Consider the following 18136-nt stretch of genomic DNA (forward strand, 5'->3'; position numbering starts at 1 on the left):
TCTAGTCCGGGGCTTCAGCAATCACAGGTTTAAAGGGAAGCAATGCCACATGGATCGACACTTCCTTTCTTTTTCTCCCTGAAGTCTCTGAATTGGACCCTTTGCCTTTGCTATACTTCCAGTATGAAAATGCTCCTTACCTTCCAGCACGTTCTTTAAAAAAAAGTGACTTATTTCCAGCATCGCCCAGAAAGAAATACATGCAACTCAGAAGTAGGATTGGTTGGTTAAAAGCTACAATCCCTATATGCAGATCAAATTTTTCCAAGAAACATACTGACCCCTAGCATCATCATCAGATGAGATTTAACCAGTCCGTTTCAGAAAACAAGACGCTCTAGAAGCTAACCTAACAAAGAATATTTCAGGAAAAGTGTCTTTCTGAGGAGTTCACCCAGAGTAGTCTTGACTTAGAACATGCCCTCCTAGTTGACCAGGACATGCCGTTTTCCTCAAATATTTGCAGAGCCTAATGACATTGACTTTTCCACACCAGAACGCAAACCTCATGAGCTACTGACAGTGAACATGACTTGTTCCTGGGAGTAGCTGCAGGCTTGGGTTTTCTGCCGCTGAGCTTGCTGTCAACATTATCTCATGAGGAAGCAGCCAGCGAAGCACAACCACCCACTCCATGCCCCGATCTTGGTGCTTCTATTTATTCTCCAAAAAGGAACCAGGGGTCCTTGCAGAAATGGCTCACTCTAGGACTAGGGTGGGAACTATACAAGACCGTCAGCTTGGAACGATACATCGAAGGACACGGGAGTCCAGAAGAGAGAGCTCCCGCTGGCAAAGCTGGAGGAATCTGAGCAACAAAAAATGATGTAGTATTGAATTATGAGCCACAGCACAGAGCAAATACCCATGAGTCTATACTGATATATATAAACAGATAGGAATAGAATACTCCCCCCTTAGGGAGGTGGAGGCGTAGCTCCCCACTCCTGGAGTGTGGGCTGATCACAGTAACTTCCTTCCAAAGAAGGACAAGATGGAAAAGGGGAAAACAACCTTCACGGTGGAGAAACCTGGCAAACATAATGGGCCAGGTGATCAAGGTAACATCATCAGTGATGTCATGTTGAGAGCATGTTCTCTTGAGGAGATGTGATGAGAACGGCCCTTTAACTATGTGGTTTTCCTCCCGAAAGCCCATATGCCCAGTCTAACCATGAGAAAAACCCCAGACAAACCCAAATTGAGTGACATTCTACATAGTGCCTCACCAGTATTCCTCGAAACTGACAAGGCCACAAAGACAAGCAGAGTCTGAGAAACTCTCACAGACCAGAGAAGGCTAAGGAGACAAGATGACAAACTGTAACGTGGTAGCACGGATGGGATCCTAGAACAGAGAATGGACACGAGGAAAACGCTCATGAAATCTGAATGAACTGTGGAGTTTAGTTCACAATAACGTACTGGGGTTGGTTCCTTATTTGTGACAAATGTACCACAGAGGGGTAAGATGGAGTGTGGGGTGAAGGGTCCGTGCTATCTTCACAATGCTTCTGTAAATCTAAAATAATTCTAAAACCAAAAGGTTAAAAAAAAAAAAAAAAGAAGACCCATGACCCACTCCTCTTTTATTTGACAGACTGTGACTCTTTTTCTGAGGTCCAGGCACTGACCATGAAATTTTTACTTTGAATTTTGAGATACTTATTTGTTTCTCTTTTTCTTTCTTTCTTTTTTTTAAGAATCAGTGACTTGTTTGCTTGCATCATTTTAATCCATTTCTTGGGAAGATTCGGCACCTATGTCTATGACAACAATGACGGGGATATTAAAATAGCAAACACTATGTAGCACTTCTTATGGGCCGGGAACCGGAAGAAATGCTTTGTACACACTAAATCATTTCATCTTTACTTTCCTATGAGAGCTGTACTATTACTACCCACTTTACAGACGAAGAGACCAGGCACATAAAGTTTTCTTCACCTGCTCAAGACCACACAGCTAGCAAGTGGCCCAAACAGGACCCCTGCCTCTCTGGTTAAGCCCCCAAACATGTGATTAGCATGTCAGTGTCGTGGGCATGATTCCAGAGTAATTTTCAGGACGGGATCACTGCCACCTACCATCACAGACAAATTACAAATGTACATGATGATGAATGCACGTTGATTCATTCACAACATTTATCTGCCCCAGTGCAGCTGGAGAATACCTGAGCTCCCCTGTGTATCTTTGTGGGGATAGAGGTGTGGGTCTTATACCTGCAGCAGATCACAGTTTCCAGGTTGGGAGAGACAAGCGTGGTTTCTCCAATCTCAGATTCTCATGCATCCCTCTAGGGGTCTCCCCATTTGAACCCCTACCCTAGCTACTGATGAAAACAGAATCTACTTGAACTATTTACATTGTTTTTGAAAGTTTAGGTAAATGAGAGTATCATGTTATTTAGTACATTTATTAATAACATTTCTCCATCTATTCTTATTTACCCAGCGCATTATTCACCTATCTAGTCTAGATGAATTTTTGTTTGTTCTTCTTTCTCTAGTTCCTTTAGGTGTAAGTTTAGGTTGTTTATTTGAGATGTTTCTTGTTTCTTGAGGTAGGCTTGTATTGCTATAAACTTCCCTTAGAACTGCTTTTGCTGCATCCCATAGGTTTTGGATCGTCGTGTTTTCATTGTCATTTGTCTGTAGGCATTTTTTGATTTCCTCTTTGATTTCTTCAGTGATCTCTTGGTTATTTAGTAACATACTGTTTAGCCTCCATGTGTTTGTGTTTCTTACATTTTTTTCCTTGTAATTTATTTCTAATCTCATAGTGTTGTGGTCGGAAAAGATGCTTGATATGATTTCAGTTTTCTTAAATTTACCAAGGCTTGATTTGTGACCCAAGATGTGATCTATCCTGGAGAATGTTCCGTGTGGACTTGAGAAGAAAGTGTAATCTGCTGTTTTCAGATGGAATGTCCTATAAATATCAATCAATTAATAGACCTACCTGGTCTATTGTGTCATTTAAAGCTTGTGTTTCCTTATTAATTTTCTGCCTGGATGATCTGTCCATTGGTGTGAGGGGTTAAAGTCCCCACTATTATTGTGTTACTGCCCATTTCCTCTTTTATAGCTGTTAGCATTCGTCTTATGTATTGAGGTGCTCCTATGTTGGGTGCATATATATTTATAATTGTTATATCTTCTTCTTGAATTGATCCTTTGATCATTATGTAGTGGCCTTCCTTGTCTCTTGTAACATTCTTTATTTTAAAGTCTATTTTATCTGATATGAGTATTGCTACTCCAGCTTTCTGTTGATTTCCATTTGCATGGAATATCTTTTTCCATCCCCTCCCTTTCACTCTGTATGTGTCCCTAGGTCTGAAGTGGGTCTCTTGTAGACAGCATATATATGGGTCTTGTTTTTGTATCCATTCAGCAAGCCTGTGTCTTTTGGTTGGAGCATTTAATAAATTCACGTTTTTTGTTTTTGTGTTTGTGGTACGCGGGCCTCTCACTGTTGTGGCCTCTCCCGTTGTGGAGCACAGGCTCCGGACACGCAGGCCCAGCAGCCATGGCTCACGGGCCCAGCCGCTCCACGGTATGTGGGATCCTCCCAGACTGGGGCACGAACCCGTGTCCCCTGCATCGGCAGGCGGACTCTCAACCACTGTGCCACCAGGGAAGCCCAATAAATTCACGTTTAAGGTAATTATCGATATGCATGTTCCTAGGACCATTTTCTTAATTGTTTTGGGTTTGTTTTTGTAGGTCCATTTCTTCTCTTGTGTTTCCCACTTAGAGAAGTTCCTTTAGCATTTGTTGTAGAGTTGGTTTGTTGGAGCTGAATTCTCTTAGCTTTTGCCTGTCTGTAAAGCTTTTGATTTCTCCGTCAAATCTGAATGAGACACTTGACAGGTAGAGTAATCTTGGTTGTAGGTTGTTCCCTTTCATCACTTTAAGTATATCATGCCACTCCCTTCTGGCTTGTAGAGTTGCTGCTGAGAAATCAGCTGTTAACCTTATGGGAGTTCCCTTGTATGTTATTTGTCATTTTTCCCTTGTTGCTTTTAATAAATTTTCTTTGTCTTTAACTTTTGTCAATTTGATTACTATGTGTCTCGGCATGTTTCTCCTTGGGTTTATCCTTTATGGGACTCGCTGGGCTTCCTGGACTTGGGTAGCTGCTTCCTTTCCCATGTTAGGGAAGTTTTCGACTATAATCTCTTCAAATATTTTCTCTGGTCCTTTCTCTCTCTCTTCTTCTGGGACCCCTATAATGCGAATGTTGGTGCATTTCATGTTGCCCCAGAGGTCTCTTATGCTGTCTTCGTTTCTTTTCATTCTTTTTTGTTTATTCTGTTCCACAGCAGTGAATCCCACCATTCTGTCTTCCAGGTCACTTATCCGTTCTTCTGCCTCACTTATTCTGCTATTGATTCCTTCTAATGTAGTTTTCATTTCAGTTATTGTATTGTTCATCTCTGTTTGTTTGTACTTTAATTCTTCTAGGTCTTTGTTAAACAGTTCTTGCATCTTCTTGATCTTTGCCTCCATTCTTTTTCCGAGGTCCTGGATCGTCTTCACTATCAATATTCTGAATTCTTTTTCTGGAAGGTTGCCTATCTCCACTTCACTTATTTGTTTTTCTGAGGTTTCATCTTGTTCCTTCATCTGGTACACAGTCCTCTGCCTTTTCATTTTGTCTTTCTGTGAATGTGGTTTTCGTTCCACAGTCTGCAGGATGGTAGTTCTTCATCTGCTTCTGCTGTCTCGAGATACCTATTTGTATTTCAAGATACATTCATCTCGAGTAGAGTGCAGACCACTCCAGACAAACCTTCTGTCTCCATGATCATTGGCTTCTTTTTAAAAAAAAAAAATCACGTTAGCCTGTGTAGAAACTAACCAAAGGGCTGCAGCCCTTTTATTCACAAGCTTAACATGAAGTTTCTGGTCAGCATATGTGTCACAGTCACATTTCTAATGAGGGTTTGGTTGGGCAAATCAATGAGTCATCTACCATCTCCCTTAGAAGCAATCTGGTAGCAGGCTTCGGCTGTATATAGTTGTTCTATATTGGGGGCAGTATTTAACCCTTCACTTCTAAATCCATGCAGTAGTCAGCTAAGTTCTGACACAGTTTTACCATGTATTGAGATTCCCAAATAGGATTAGAGTGTTCAGCAAGGATGAAGGAAGCCCCAAAACTTACAGAAATAACACTTCTGGGCCTAAGATCTTACAGTCTGAATCAATGTGACTAGAACCACACCACAGGCATCTTTCCCAAGACCTTCCTCATCCACAGAGTCAGTCCCTGACTTGCCCTGGGACTGAGTCTCTTTCCCAAGGACTTGGGATTGGAATTTGAAGAAGCTAATTGTCTCCGTCAGCATTTGAACTCAGAGAACTTAGAAACCCAGCCACAGTGAGACAGCTGTTCCCATGCATCCTGAGAGGACTCCATTCCACGAAGGAACACTGCCAAGAACTCAGGTTTTGACTTAATTTCCAGAAGCTGTTGACCACGCTTTTGAGGAACTCACAAAGCTGTCTCCATTACCCTGAACAATCAGCATTAGCATCAAGTCAGACATTCTGAACCCCTGCGTTTAGAAGAAGTGAAATACATGCAGCTGTTCTGAATTAAAATAGCCGGCCCTGGGCATCAGTCTTATTTGGACGTTTTACTTAGAAAGAAGGGATCAACTTATGTTTAATTGGGGTTAAGTCTCCACTGGGTAAACCAGTGGTAACCCTCAACAATGCCGCCCACAAAGCGGTGGGTACAGGCTAGGCTCTGGACGGTGTGCTTGATGAGTGAGTTGACTTACATTCTGGTGCCAGCTCCTCAGTGCACCTCAGATGACCAGACCGCCAGCACACCTGGGGACCCAGGCTGAGGAGCCCAGGATCTGCACAAAATGCTCCCACCAGTGCCGGGCACGGCGAATGTGATCAACCTCAGCTATCATCACTGTAAAAGGTTTCCTGGAACCGCAATAAAATACCAACGGTGGGGTCATCTGCAGGTGTTGAGATTAGGGTTGATTTTATTTCCTCTTTGTACTTTTCCCTGTTTTACCACAAAGAGCGGGTCTTCTTTCTTCTGGTTCAGAAAATAATTTAGAGTAAAAAGGGCCCCGTGAGTCTGTCTTCACAGATAAAGTCAACCTTCGTACGTGCCGATGACAGGGATGAAGCAGTCTTGCTTCAGAACGAGGGGCGGCTTTCGGAGGTGTCCGCCGGCTTGGTTTTCAAACCGCATCTAATGTCACTCCAGGCAGAAGGCACCCTGATTCGATTTACTTGAGGGTTGAGGTTGGAGGCAAAAGAAGGCGGACTCGATAGGACGCACACACGCCTACCTCGCTTGAGTTTTCAGAGACCCGGGAATGCCATTTGGCCTTTTGGTTCTTAGCATCACGACATTGCGCTGTCTGCACATGTGTGGTGGGAGTGGAGGAGGGTAGGGGTGGGGCAGGGGCATTTCCTGAAGGGTTTTGCAGGTCATGGTTGTGACTCTGGGAGCCTCGGGACTTTGTGGACTGGAGGAGTGACGCTATCGGACTGCTGTTTTGACAGGCTCTCCCAGGGCCGTGTGAGAACAGACTGTGGAGGTCGGGGGAGCCCTGTGGAGGAGCGGCTGCTGCAACAATCCAGGTGAGAGATGGCCTCGGACCAGGAGGTGAGAAACGCTCAAACCTGGAGGCGCCTGGAGTTAGGGTTCCAAGAGTGTGCTGAGGTGTCCCTGTGCAGTGTGAGAGGGTGTGATGTGACGTGACTGAGCAAGCATCACTCTCCTTCAGGCTGGAGGCCTGGCTGCCCCCGGGGGGGCCCTCCCGGCCTGCGCTCTCCACAGTTACTCTCCTTGCTGGCGGCTGCCTGAACTAGATGGGGCTGTTTCTAAGAGCTTTCCTAGTGCCATCGGTGAGCTCGTGAGAAGTCACCACATCCCCAGCGGAACGACAGCATTTCATCAGGACTGACTCTTCAGAACCAGGGTGAGTCCCAGTGTTGAGGGAAAAAAAGTGCTGTTTTACTAGTGTGGAAATGCTCAAGCAGACCATGTGTGAAAAGGCTGACAAACCCAATTTCTGGGGAGCAGCATTAAAGGGGGTGACAGGAGCAAGCCTGTAGTAACCTCCAGAGGGAACGGGCTGCTGCCCCTCGGAGCTGCCGATCGGGGACCGCTGACCCATCCTCTGAAGGGGTGAACAGCCACACGGGCATGAAAGCGAAGGGGCAGCACGGGAGGAGGCGACAGAGAAAAGCACTTCCGGGCGGGACAGAGTCATGGGTAGCACAGTGAGAATTACAACAGTGTACAGTGAAGAGATACATAAAAAGGGTGACTTCTGATGTAAGGTCAGGCCAGCAAAAGTTTCAGTAGGCTGAGACAGATGGAGTAAACCACCTCTATTACTGAGAGAAACAGAGCTCGGTTTTCGGTTAAGCTAGGGAGCGTGGCAAAGCCTGGTACCGAGTATTTAGGTACCGCCTAATGTTCTCCGCGTGTCTTGTTGACAGTTACAATTATTATAAACATCTACCTGGAATATTTTCATAGGGGAGTTGACGTAACCATGAACGGTTACAGCACATTTTTGATAAAATATTATATTAACATTTTCAGATGTAATTTTAAAAATCAGCTTAAGAATATGAAAACTAAGTCACCCCTGTTATCATTTAGATTCAATGAAATTGCCGTATACACACTTAAGAGCAGTTGGTGCATTTTTCCCATGTAAGATGACTGAATTCTTGGTAAGAAACAAAGGGTTGATTGAAAGAAACAACACACTTCAAACAGCAGGGGGCGCCATGCACCAAGGCCGCAGGTGGCACTCCAGTTGTGAACTCCCGCCCATCCCATCTATATCTGCAGAATGGTAATTCTTTCCTTACCTGATCTGAAGAATATTTAGGAAGTTCCAACCTTAGCTTATGTTTAGCCTTTACTTTTTTTGACTGCTAGTAGTCAAACTGGAACTTGCTAGAGGCTGCGTGTGTTGGGCGGGGTATAGAGAGTGGTTATTTAATGGGTAGAGAGTTTCCGTTTCGCAAGTTGAAGAGTTCTGGGGATGGATGGTGAGGACAGGAGCACAATATAAATGTGCTGAACTGTACACTTACACACGGTTCAGGTGCTAAGTTATATGTGAGGGGCATTTTAGCACAATTTAAAAAAATAAAAAAGATTGGGGCTTCCCTGGTGGCCCAGCGGTTGAGAGTCCGCCTGCCGATGCAGGGGACGCGGGTTCGTGCCCCGGTCCGGGAAGATCCCACATGCCGCGGAGCGGCTGGGCCCGTGAGCCATGGCCGCTGAGCCTGCGCATCCGGAGCCTGTGCTCCGCAACGGGAGAGGCCGCCGCAGTGACAGGCCCGCGTACCACACACACACAAAAAAGGAATGTACTTATAACAACACAATACGCACGTGCATTTGCTAATTGCTTTAAGAATTGCATGTGTGCACTGTTGGTGGGAATGTAAATTGGTGCAGCTACTATGGAGAACAGTATGGAGATTCCTCAAGAAACTAAAAATAGAGTTGCCACATGATCCAGCAATCCCACTCCTGGGCACATATCCAGACAAAACTATAATTTGAAAAGATACATGCACCCCAATGTTCATAACAGCAGTATTTGCAATAGCCAGGTCATGGAAACAACCTAAATGTCCATCGACAGATGAATGGATAAAGAAGATGTGGCACATATATACAATGGAATATTACTCAGCTATAAAAAAGAATGAAGTAATGCCATTTGCAGCAACATGGATGGACCTAGAGATGATCAGACTAAGTGAAGTAAGTCAGAAAGAGAAAGACAAATACCTTATGATATCACTTATACGTGGAATCTAAAGTATGACACAAATGCACTTATCTACGAAACAGAATCAGACTCACAGACGTAGAGAACAGGCTTGTGATTGCCAAGGCAGGGCCGGTGGGAGGAGGGATGGATTGGGAGTTTGGGATTAGCAGATGCAAATGATTAACATCATTTATAGAATGGATAAGCAACAAGGTCCTACTGTGTAGCACAGGGAACTATATTCAATATCCTGTGATAAACCATAATGGAAAAGAACATAAAAAAGAATGTATATATAGGTATAACTGAATCACTTTGCTATAGAGTAGAAATCAACACAACATTATAAATCAACTATACTTCAATAAAATAACTTAAAAAAAGGAACGCACCTGTGGATTTGTACTGTCACTCTGTTATGAGGTAGAGAGTTGGGGGCCAGTCTCAATTGTTTTAATCTGCCCTGAACAAACCAATCGAACCCTCAAATCTACAACATATGATGACTTAAAACGCAAATGCTGGATGACTGAAGCTTTGGGGAGAAGTGTGAAGGGGGGCAGAGGCTCAGTGGGAAGGAACTAACTCTTATCAATTATTTACTATATGCCAAGGGCCTTCCATAGGCTATGTCATTTAATCCTTAACCCAGTCCCAGGGTCGTGGCTTTGCTTTGGGTCCTCTATTGAGGACAGCAGGACCCAGAGGGGCTGTGTGACTTTCCCCAGGTCAGCCCATTTGTAAAGGGCAGGGCCAGGATTTCAACCCCGGCCTTGGGGACTCAGAAGCCTTGCTCCCCCATGTCTCTGGGAAGTCTAAATGCACCCAGCTGGCCCAGTGGTTCACGGTACACAGACACCGTGAGGGACGCCAAATGAGAAAGTCTTAAATTCAGCATCCTTGGTCCTTTTCCTTCCCCCACGCACAAGAGGTCCTTTTCTTCTCCCGGATAATGCGAACAATGAGAAGGCGGTCTCGGGGCACGGGGGTAGGGCAGCCCAGCAGAAACAAAGGCTCAAACAGGCCGTCCTTGTGGGAGACACAGGGCCAGCGTGGTACCACGCTCAGCGCAAGTCCGGTGGTGTCCGCCACCCTGATGGCTGAGGGACAGCTCGTGGGTCAGTTTAGCCACAGGAAGTGAGACTGGGTCACCCTCCTGAGCTGAGCTTCTAACTCTGAGCACAGGCTGAGGTCCTGTGGGATGGTGGGTTTCGCTATTTCTCAGCTCAGATTTTGCCGCTGTCCAGCACACGACTGAAGGGCTCAGGGCTGAACGCTTTACTGAGATGCAGCTCTGACTGGTGGGACGCAACGAAGAAAAAGGGATTCTTGATGTGCTTGTTGGATGTTGACATATGTTGGACGCTGACATATGCTGTCCCATGAAGCAGCAACAGAGGAGAATCAGTGTGCCGACCAGAGCACTCGAGATTGTCCATTATACACGGAAATGCAAGTAGGGGAGCTCATCCTGAACTGCAAGATGCAAAACTGATCCTTAAATGATGAAAAAGTCTCTAACTGGGGGGAAACTGAGGCTGTGACAGGCAAGACTGGACGAGACTCCAGGCCTGTGACCTGCGCGCAGGGCGTTTTCTGGTGTTTTCTACCGGCAGTGCCTTAGCCAAGCTGCCCAGACCTCGCGGGGAGCAGGTGACCAGTGCTGACCTGGCAGGATTAGGGGCGCTATAGATACTGCCACTGTCCGTGACCTCGCTGTTTTTCAGAGGTGGTGGCCGTTCTGCGGGGAGGGGCAGAGTGGAGTCCCTCTGTTTGTATCTGTGGGATTTGTGCCTCCCGAGGACATACCTAGTGTGAGCCGCAGAAGAAGTGTTTTAAGATTAGCTGAACCTCCCCGAAAGGGATTATTTCAGTGTGTCACAGAGAAAGCAGCTGATGGTGCAGATTTTTTCGACGGCTTCTTTCTCTGATGGAAAGCCTTTTTGCTTTCTTTCCCTCTGGGAGGGCCCCTGTGAGGCCCTGAAGTTCTGAAGCTTTAGGACTAAAATGTTTTAAATACGAAACATCATCGCCTTAACTTTTACGGTGGCCTCCGCCCCTTGGATGACACGTATTTTCGCGCTGGCTTTGGCAAGATGGGACAGGCACCCGGGGGTGTTGCAATTCCGTGCCTGGCTTCTGGAGAGCACACACTCACCCCGTCCCTCTCCAGCCACCTGCAAGCTAGCCCCCCAGACGAGGATTAGCTCAGGAAGCTGGGGACCAAGACGAAGAACAGCCTCATTGGACGGAACTGTGACCGTCAAGGAGGAGATGGCCACTCACGTGGGAGAGAGTGACCACGTTCTTGTTAAGTTCACAATGACCAGGGAAATTTAAAAAATGAAGTAAAGAAAAGAGATTTCAGAATTTACGGGAAAGAGGCAAGTAAGATCTGATAACACCAGAGATTCTGAAAGGAGCTGGAAACCTCTCAAAAGAGAAGATTTCTCCCCCAACCCCTGCAACAAGCAGAAAAGAGAACAGAAGGCACCTGAAGACGTCAGGTGGTCCCCAGGCTGCTCTCAGGGGGAGGGAACACGGCAGCTGGGGAAGGGGGTACCGGCCATCCCCCTGCCTTCATTTGCTGGCTCACAGGCTCTCTCTTCCCCAGTTCCCGGGAGGTAAGCCTAGATAAAGTCTAAGAACTACCACCTTCAAGGGCTCACCATCTCGTGGATGAATAAGGACAGGAAGGCAAAAGCCCAGGTAACGCTGAATGGCTGCAGGCGCTGAGATCCAGAGAAAGGGCTCTACAGAAATACACTCGAGGTAAGAAGAGGAAGAGGAAAGAACCAGTAGGGGTCGAGGGTACATTCCAAGCCCCACCTTTGAGTCTACCTTTTCCACGAAGGAGGGTCATCTTAAAATAAATGGGCAAACATGGTTAAAAGGAATTTGAAGACCGAAACTGATAAGAGGGAGTGAAGCATTTTGCCTGTGCAAGTCCCAGATCACTAACATCATCTGAAGTGAAAACACTCATCGGCGTGGCTGAGAAAGCAACGAAGTGGGGAGATACCAGGAACCTCAAGGTTGGCAAATCCCCCGAAGATGGATTCGAGAAGGGGCCAGCCCCCGACTATCATGAGAATATGGCCAACGGGGTCTCACTGTTGGCTAACAGTGCCATGTGGCTAAATGAAAAAGCCCATGTAGGCTCAGGCTGCATTAATAAAAACTATAAAGTCAAAACTGGACAATTCTAGTCCATTAGCCGAGGTCAGACCTGATTTGGCGTTTGTGTTCCACATTCTCAGAGGACACTCACAAGCTGGAACAATTTCAAGGAGCACAACCTAAACCCCGCAGGGTCTGGAAGCCAAGCCTGTTGAAAAGGTCTGGAAACGGGCTTTGGCTGTTTGAAGGGCTGCCACGTGGAAGAGGGATTAGACGGACACTAAGGGCAGAGATGAGGATGACGCCTCACCAGCCCTTCGTCTGTGGACACTGCAGTCCGTCTTCACAGCCTCCTTCCCGCCTCTCAGGGAGTCGGATCTTAGTTACTTCTAGAGTTCTGATTCTACAGTGACCTACTGATTCCCGCAGCAATCAGTTTGTTATTACGACAATGGGCTTCATACATGAATTCACTCGGAAAATAATTACTGGGCACCTGTCCTGGGCCAGCCACTGTGCCGGACGCTGGGCATTTACAACGGCGAACACGGCAGAGATGACGCCAGCGCTCACGGAGACCCGCTGGCTACAGAGCGCTGAGTCATGGTGGGGGACTTGGGGCATGACGGGGACAGCGGGGGCCTCAGGGGGTGGGAAGCCGGCTGACAGTCCAAGTCACATACGCTGAACAAGGAGGAAGGGAGAAGGTTTCAGGCCAAAGGGACAACGTGAGCAGAGGCCTGGGCCGCGAGAACACACAACGGCCCCTCAGCTCTAAGTGCTCTGCGTGGCTGGAACGGGGGGCAGGACGTTGAGATGCGCCTTGCACTGCTCGTTTAGGGTTTGGGTTTCTGTCGCACAGAGAGCCCCTGGAAGGTCTCTACACCAGCCGCTCCATGAGGACTGGTTTGGAGGGGACGTGTGTAGAGCCCCACTGGGGGCTGTGGTCCCCGCGGAGCGGGAGCTGTAGAAGCAGAAACAGGGATGCGATGTGGGGAATGGAGGAGAGGGAGGTCCGAGGGGTATTCAGGGGGAGGCTAAGACCCGGCTCTGTCCGCAAGGGGAGGTCAGGGTGAGGAAGAAAGCCGAGCTGGGGTTGAGCCCAGGCTTCTGTCTCTGGCAACACCAAGCAGGCAGGAGTCCTTGCTAGTCACTGAAATAGGGAACAGAGAGGAGAAAAAGCCCAGGGCCACGAGCAGACCATTGAGTCCTCTTTGGGACAGGAGGAGCTGTCAGCGCCCGTGGGAAACCAGAGTGCATCTCTGGGCAGGAGGCAGTTAGATGTTTGTGCCTGAAGCTCAGGAGGGAGATGGGAGTCAAAGACGCCGATCTGGGAACCAGCCAGACACGGCGCCTGAAGCCACGACCGCCAGAGAGAGGGCTTAGGAGGGAGATGGACAGAGCGGGATGCTCACTCAGAGTGAGGAAGAGGGACGTTCTGCCAAGGAGCCTGTGCGGGAACACTCAGAAAGGAAGAGGGAAAAGCAGCCGGGGAGAGGGTCGCAGAAGCCACGGGAAATGAGCAAAGGATGCACACAACGGCAGCATCGAACACGGCAGGTGAGAACCGGACGGCGCCCGGGGGAGCTGCCGCGTGAGCCCGCAGGGACCGGGGCAGGCTCTCTAGGGAGACAACAGGGAGTGGTGACAAGAACGCAGCCCACAGGAACGATCTAGGAAGGAAGTGGGGCCCTTCGCCCCTGAAGAAGGAGGCGGGGGGCTGCGGTGGGAACAGCAGATGGCACAGGTGGGGAGCGCAGATGTGGCCAACAGCAGCGGGAAGGGTGGGCTTGAGGTGCTTTTGCGTAATTCTCTCAAGGAGCTTGGATGCCAAGGGGAGGAGAAACGGGGGGCTGCTGGATAAAGCCATGATTTTTATGCTTTCTTTCTATTTTTTTTTGTTTTAATAAAGTTGGGAGACGAGCATATTGAAACGTAGATAGGAAGGAGAGATTTGGGAGAAGTTGGCAGTGGGGACAGGGAGACACTGAGCACAAAGGATGGCTGAAGTCGTGCAGGCGAGTGCATGGAGGTACCACTCAGCCGGGGGCCGGGGGCTGGGGGGGGATGTCCCTGCCTCCACGGCCGCGAGCGCACAGAGGACATCCTGCTTACTGTAAATGTGCCCCCTCAATCCAAAGTAGCATCTCCCTCCTCCTCTTTCCTTTGACTTCATTTTTTTCTCCCAAGCAGCTGTGTTTCCCTGCAGAAGGCTGCATTACGGCCACCCAGAGGGATATCCCTTCCTAATGCCCAGAACGAGTATTCTTCCTTTATACGGTGGACGGAGGTGATTAAATTAAGGATCTTGAGATAAGACTGCTTGGGAATGTCCGGGTGGGGCCTAAATACCGTCACGAATGTCCTTATTATAGAAAAGGGAGGCACACAGAGGAGAAGGCGATGTGAAGACAGATTGACGTGATTTGGCCAAGGAATGCCGGCCGCCACCAGCAGCTGGAAGAGGCAAGGAGTGGATTCTTTTCTAAAGCCACTGGAGAGAGTATGCCCCGCTAGCACCTCGATTTCAGCCCAGTGAACTGTATTTCGACTTGTGGCCTCCAGAACTAGGAGGGAATACATTTCTGATGTTCTAAGCCGTCAGGTTTGTGGTCATTTGTTACGGGAGCCACAGGAAACTAACGCACCGTCCAACACCATAGTGTATGTTAATTGCCCGTCTTCTCCGTGAGGTTATGAACCCCCCCTTAGAAAAGAGACTCCGTGTGTTAGTTTCACCATGGTAGCCCTGGGACCTGGTATGCAGCAGGGGCGCAAGCATTTGTTGAATGACTGCATGAACAAATATGCACGTGCCCCTTCTCTGGGGAGCTGTGCTGTAAACAGAGAAACCCTAGGCATCACCCGTCCCACTGAGAGTGTTCCATCGCCCACGCTCTAGACAAGTCTGGCAACGCATCCAAGCGTGCTTGAAAATCTTTCCTCACTGGCATTTCTAATATCTGGTTGGTGTGTACTGATGTATCAGATGTCTAAGCCAGAGGACTAAACATATCAATTTCTCTCTTTCAGCGCTCACTGAAGCTTGTGGGTAACGGACATTTCTGAATTAACAAGACGAACAAAGGCTGGAACGAACACTGTCAGCACCGGGGATTGGAGGCTTTAAACAGGAAGGGGTGATGGGACATCCAAAGAACTTTCCCAAGTTCTCGGGGGGAAAAACGCGCAATATGTGTCTCGTGTGTGGGTGGGGTCTGTCTAGAGAAGGTATGTATAAATCTATCAAGAAGCTGAATTTATTTTAAACACCAAAAGAAAAGAAATCCCACAGAAATTTGGAAGGGTATTATAGATATCACTAGAAAAAATCATAAAATTATTCACTGGCATCGAAAATACCAGTAGCCACCTATTTACAGATACAGCCATCCTTTCCTTACATGGAATCCCACGTGTCTGGGGACCAAGGAGGAAAGAGCCGGCATTCTTTGCTTCCAGCGTGCCAGGCGCTATATGCTAAGCTATGACCCCTTTGCAAAATCTTACAAGGTGGGTATTCTTCTCATGCCCACATGGCAGCTGGGGAAGCCCAGGCTTATAGTTTTCAGAGACCACCCAGCTGGTGAGTGGTAGCGTCAGGGTTTGAACCCAGGCCCTGGGGCCTCCGGGCCCACATCCATGAACACTGTGTTATGTGGTCCTGAATTCAAGCCTAAGCTACTCCCTCGCCTTTGGTTCTCTGACTCTTCCCAACCGACCCCCTTTAAATCAAAATCCGCAAAGAGGGCAGGCAAGTGTCACTGAGAGCCCAGGGCCCTTGGCACCATGCCCAGCCCTGCATCTGAATCCATCTCCGGTTCACAGGGGCTGGCTCTCCCAACCTTCTTGTTTTTGTTTGTTCGGGTAAGGGCCGATTCATTCCTCAAGCCACATTGGTTAAGAGCCATCTCTGAGGGCGGATTAAAGGCGGGCCTTTGAAAACTGGCTGGTACCTGACGAATGATGAGCAAGTTTCCCGGGCACTATTATTTGCCACACATGCTTTTTCTCAGTGTCACACGGTGGTTCTTTGAGGCTGGCCCTGGGCTCAGAAGGTTCAAAAAGACTCCGGAAATAATCTCACGGCACAACTCAATCGTGTTTCCTTCACTGCCTGAACAAGTGGGCACTCCCGCCCAGAGCTGGAAATGCAGTAAAACGCTTTAAGATAACATAAAGAACATTTTCAGGAAAGGCCATGTATCAGTTAGCTAAGACTGCCGTTACTTCCCCACTCACTCTCTTAGTCTGCCTACAGGTGCAGAAGACACCTAAGCGCTGGGAGAAGTAAAGCAGATATTAAATTCTCCACCTGCTGTTTCCGTAAGACATCTCTGTTCTTGTATTTCCAGCTTCTCCAGGTGAGAATCTGAACGTGGGGTTTGCTTAGAAATACTGTTCATGCAGGTCAGCACTGTCCCCGGATTTATGTGCTTAATTATGTCTTCGCTGATGGGGCTTTTAGGGGGTGAGGGTAGAGGGTGGTTGGTATCACAGCATCCAATAGAAGTACCAGTGTTTGATTTATGTTACCTTAATGTTTGGGGGAAATACATCTGTGTAACCAGAATAATCCTTGATTGTTTTCTCTCTTGTTTCTGGGTCCAATGTTCTCTGGCTTCACTAAACACAAAATGATCACTTAGCGCACCTAACGGTATTTTATGTCCTCACGTGCTGATTTCACTACGTCTATTCAGTGTTTCCTGAGATAATTTACAAAAAAAGTTTTAAGATATTTTACATGGGCTTTGCTGACTCCTTACATGTCTTATCAGCATAAATCAACAGGATATCAAAGTTCACCAGGAAGTTGCTTGTGTTCAGAGCCCAAAGCACCTGGGAGTGAGAGCAGACGCTGAAATCAGAAAACCGAGCGGCCACGAATATCACGGCCTCGTTTTGTCCACATGTCTCATCGTGATTATTGTTGGGAGGGTCTGGACCACACATCTGACCGTTACATACTGTAATGTACCCACCGGATAAGAAGAAAAATGCTCCCCTACTGCTTCTGTCTTTAAGCTGAGATGAATAAAAGTGATTTTTTAAAAAGCCATAGAGAGTCACAAAATACAGTTCCTGGAAATCTATGAATTGATCCCCACTGGGTTATCTTGAATATTGTGTGGAATGATTCCTGACTGCCTTCTCCCTCTGATAAATCTGCTTTTGCACCAGAAAAACCTCGGAGTGGAGCCTGTGAACCACATCCTCGATGTGAGGCTGGGGTCCGGCAGGCAGCACGGGGAATGTGTAGGACCCACGGGCCAATCAAGACTCTTCTGCAGGAGCTGGGGGAGAACACAGTTGTCTTCTCCCTGGTTCCCAAACCCCTTCAGGTGGCGGCTTTGCACCTGTTCTTTATAGAACACAGGTGTGTACTGACAGGTGACGCTGAAACTAAGTAATTTTTACGGTTTTGTGCCAAATCAGATACTACCGTTGATGCAAGAAGCAGCAGAAGGGATCAAGGTTTTGAGACAATTTGGGGGTATAAATACAACTGGATAAAATACTAGCAACTTAATTTGTTCCTTGAAAATTGCGAACATGTTTCGGCTTTTCAGTGCTCGTGATGGTGGTTCTGCAGGGCCGGGGTGAGACGCATTGGATTGTTCAGCTAATGGAAAGCAGAATAAAACCAAAAAGCAAAACAACCTAAATAGAACGCTGGTACTTCTACTGGATGCTATGATGCCAACAACCACCGCCCCTCAAAAAAAAGCCCCATCAGCACGGACATAGCTAAGCACATAAATTTGGGGACAGTGCTGACCTGCACGAACAATATTTCTAAGCAAATCCTACACTCAGATTCTCACCTGGAGAAGCTGGAAACACAAGAATACAAATGTGTTATGGAAACGGTAAGTGGAGAATTTAAAAAGGAAGCAGATCAGTTGATTAGTTAGTTCTGGTCAATCAATCCATGTGGCCTTAAATGACAAGAGGACTCCGTTCTTTCAGGAACATCAGTGTATGAGTTTGCTAGAGCTGCTGTAACAAAGTACCACAAACCGGGCAGCCTAACAATTTATTGTCTCACAGTCCTGGAGTGACAACAACATCAAGGTGTGGGCAGGGCCATGCTCCCTCTGAAGGCGCCAGGGAAGAATCTGCTCCAGGCCTCCCGGCTTCCGGCAGCATCACTCCAGTCTCCACGTACCGCCCCCCAACCCCCCGTGTGCGTGTCTGTGTCCACACCCCCCCTCCTCT

General features: G+C 47.6%; 1 protein-coding gene across 1 annotated transcript in view; it reads right to left on the reverse strand.

The window, feature by feature from the left end:
• ANKH (ANKH inorganic pyrophosphate transport regulator) overlaps positions 1-18136 on the reverse strand; it is a 140092-nt gene that overhangs the window by 8267 nt on the left and 113689 nt on the right. The gene's annotated exons all lie outside the window — the stretch shown is intronic.

The sequence above is a fragment of the Stenella coeruleoalba genome (assembly GCF_951394435.1).
Source record: "Stenella coeruleoalba genome assembly, chromosome: 3".
Lineage (NCBI taxonomy): Eukaryota > Metazoa > Chordata > Mammalia > Artiodactyla > Delphinidae > Stenella > Stenella coeruleoalba.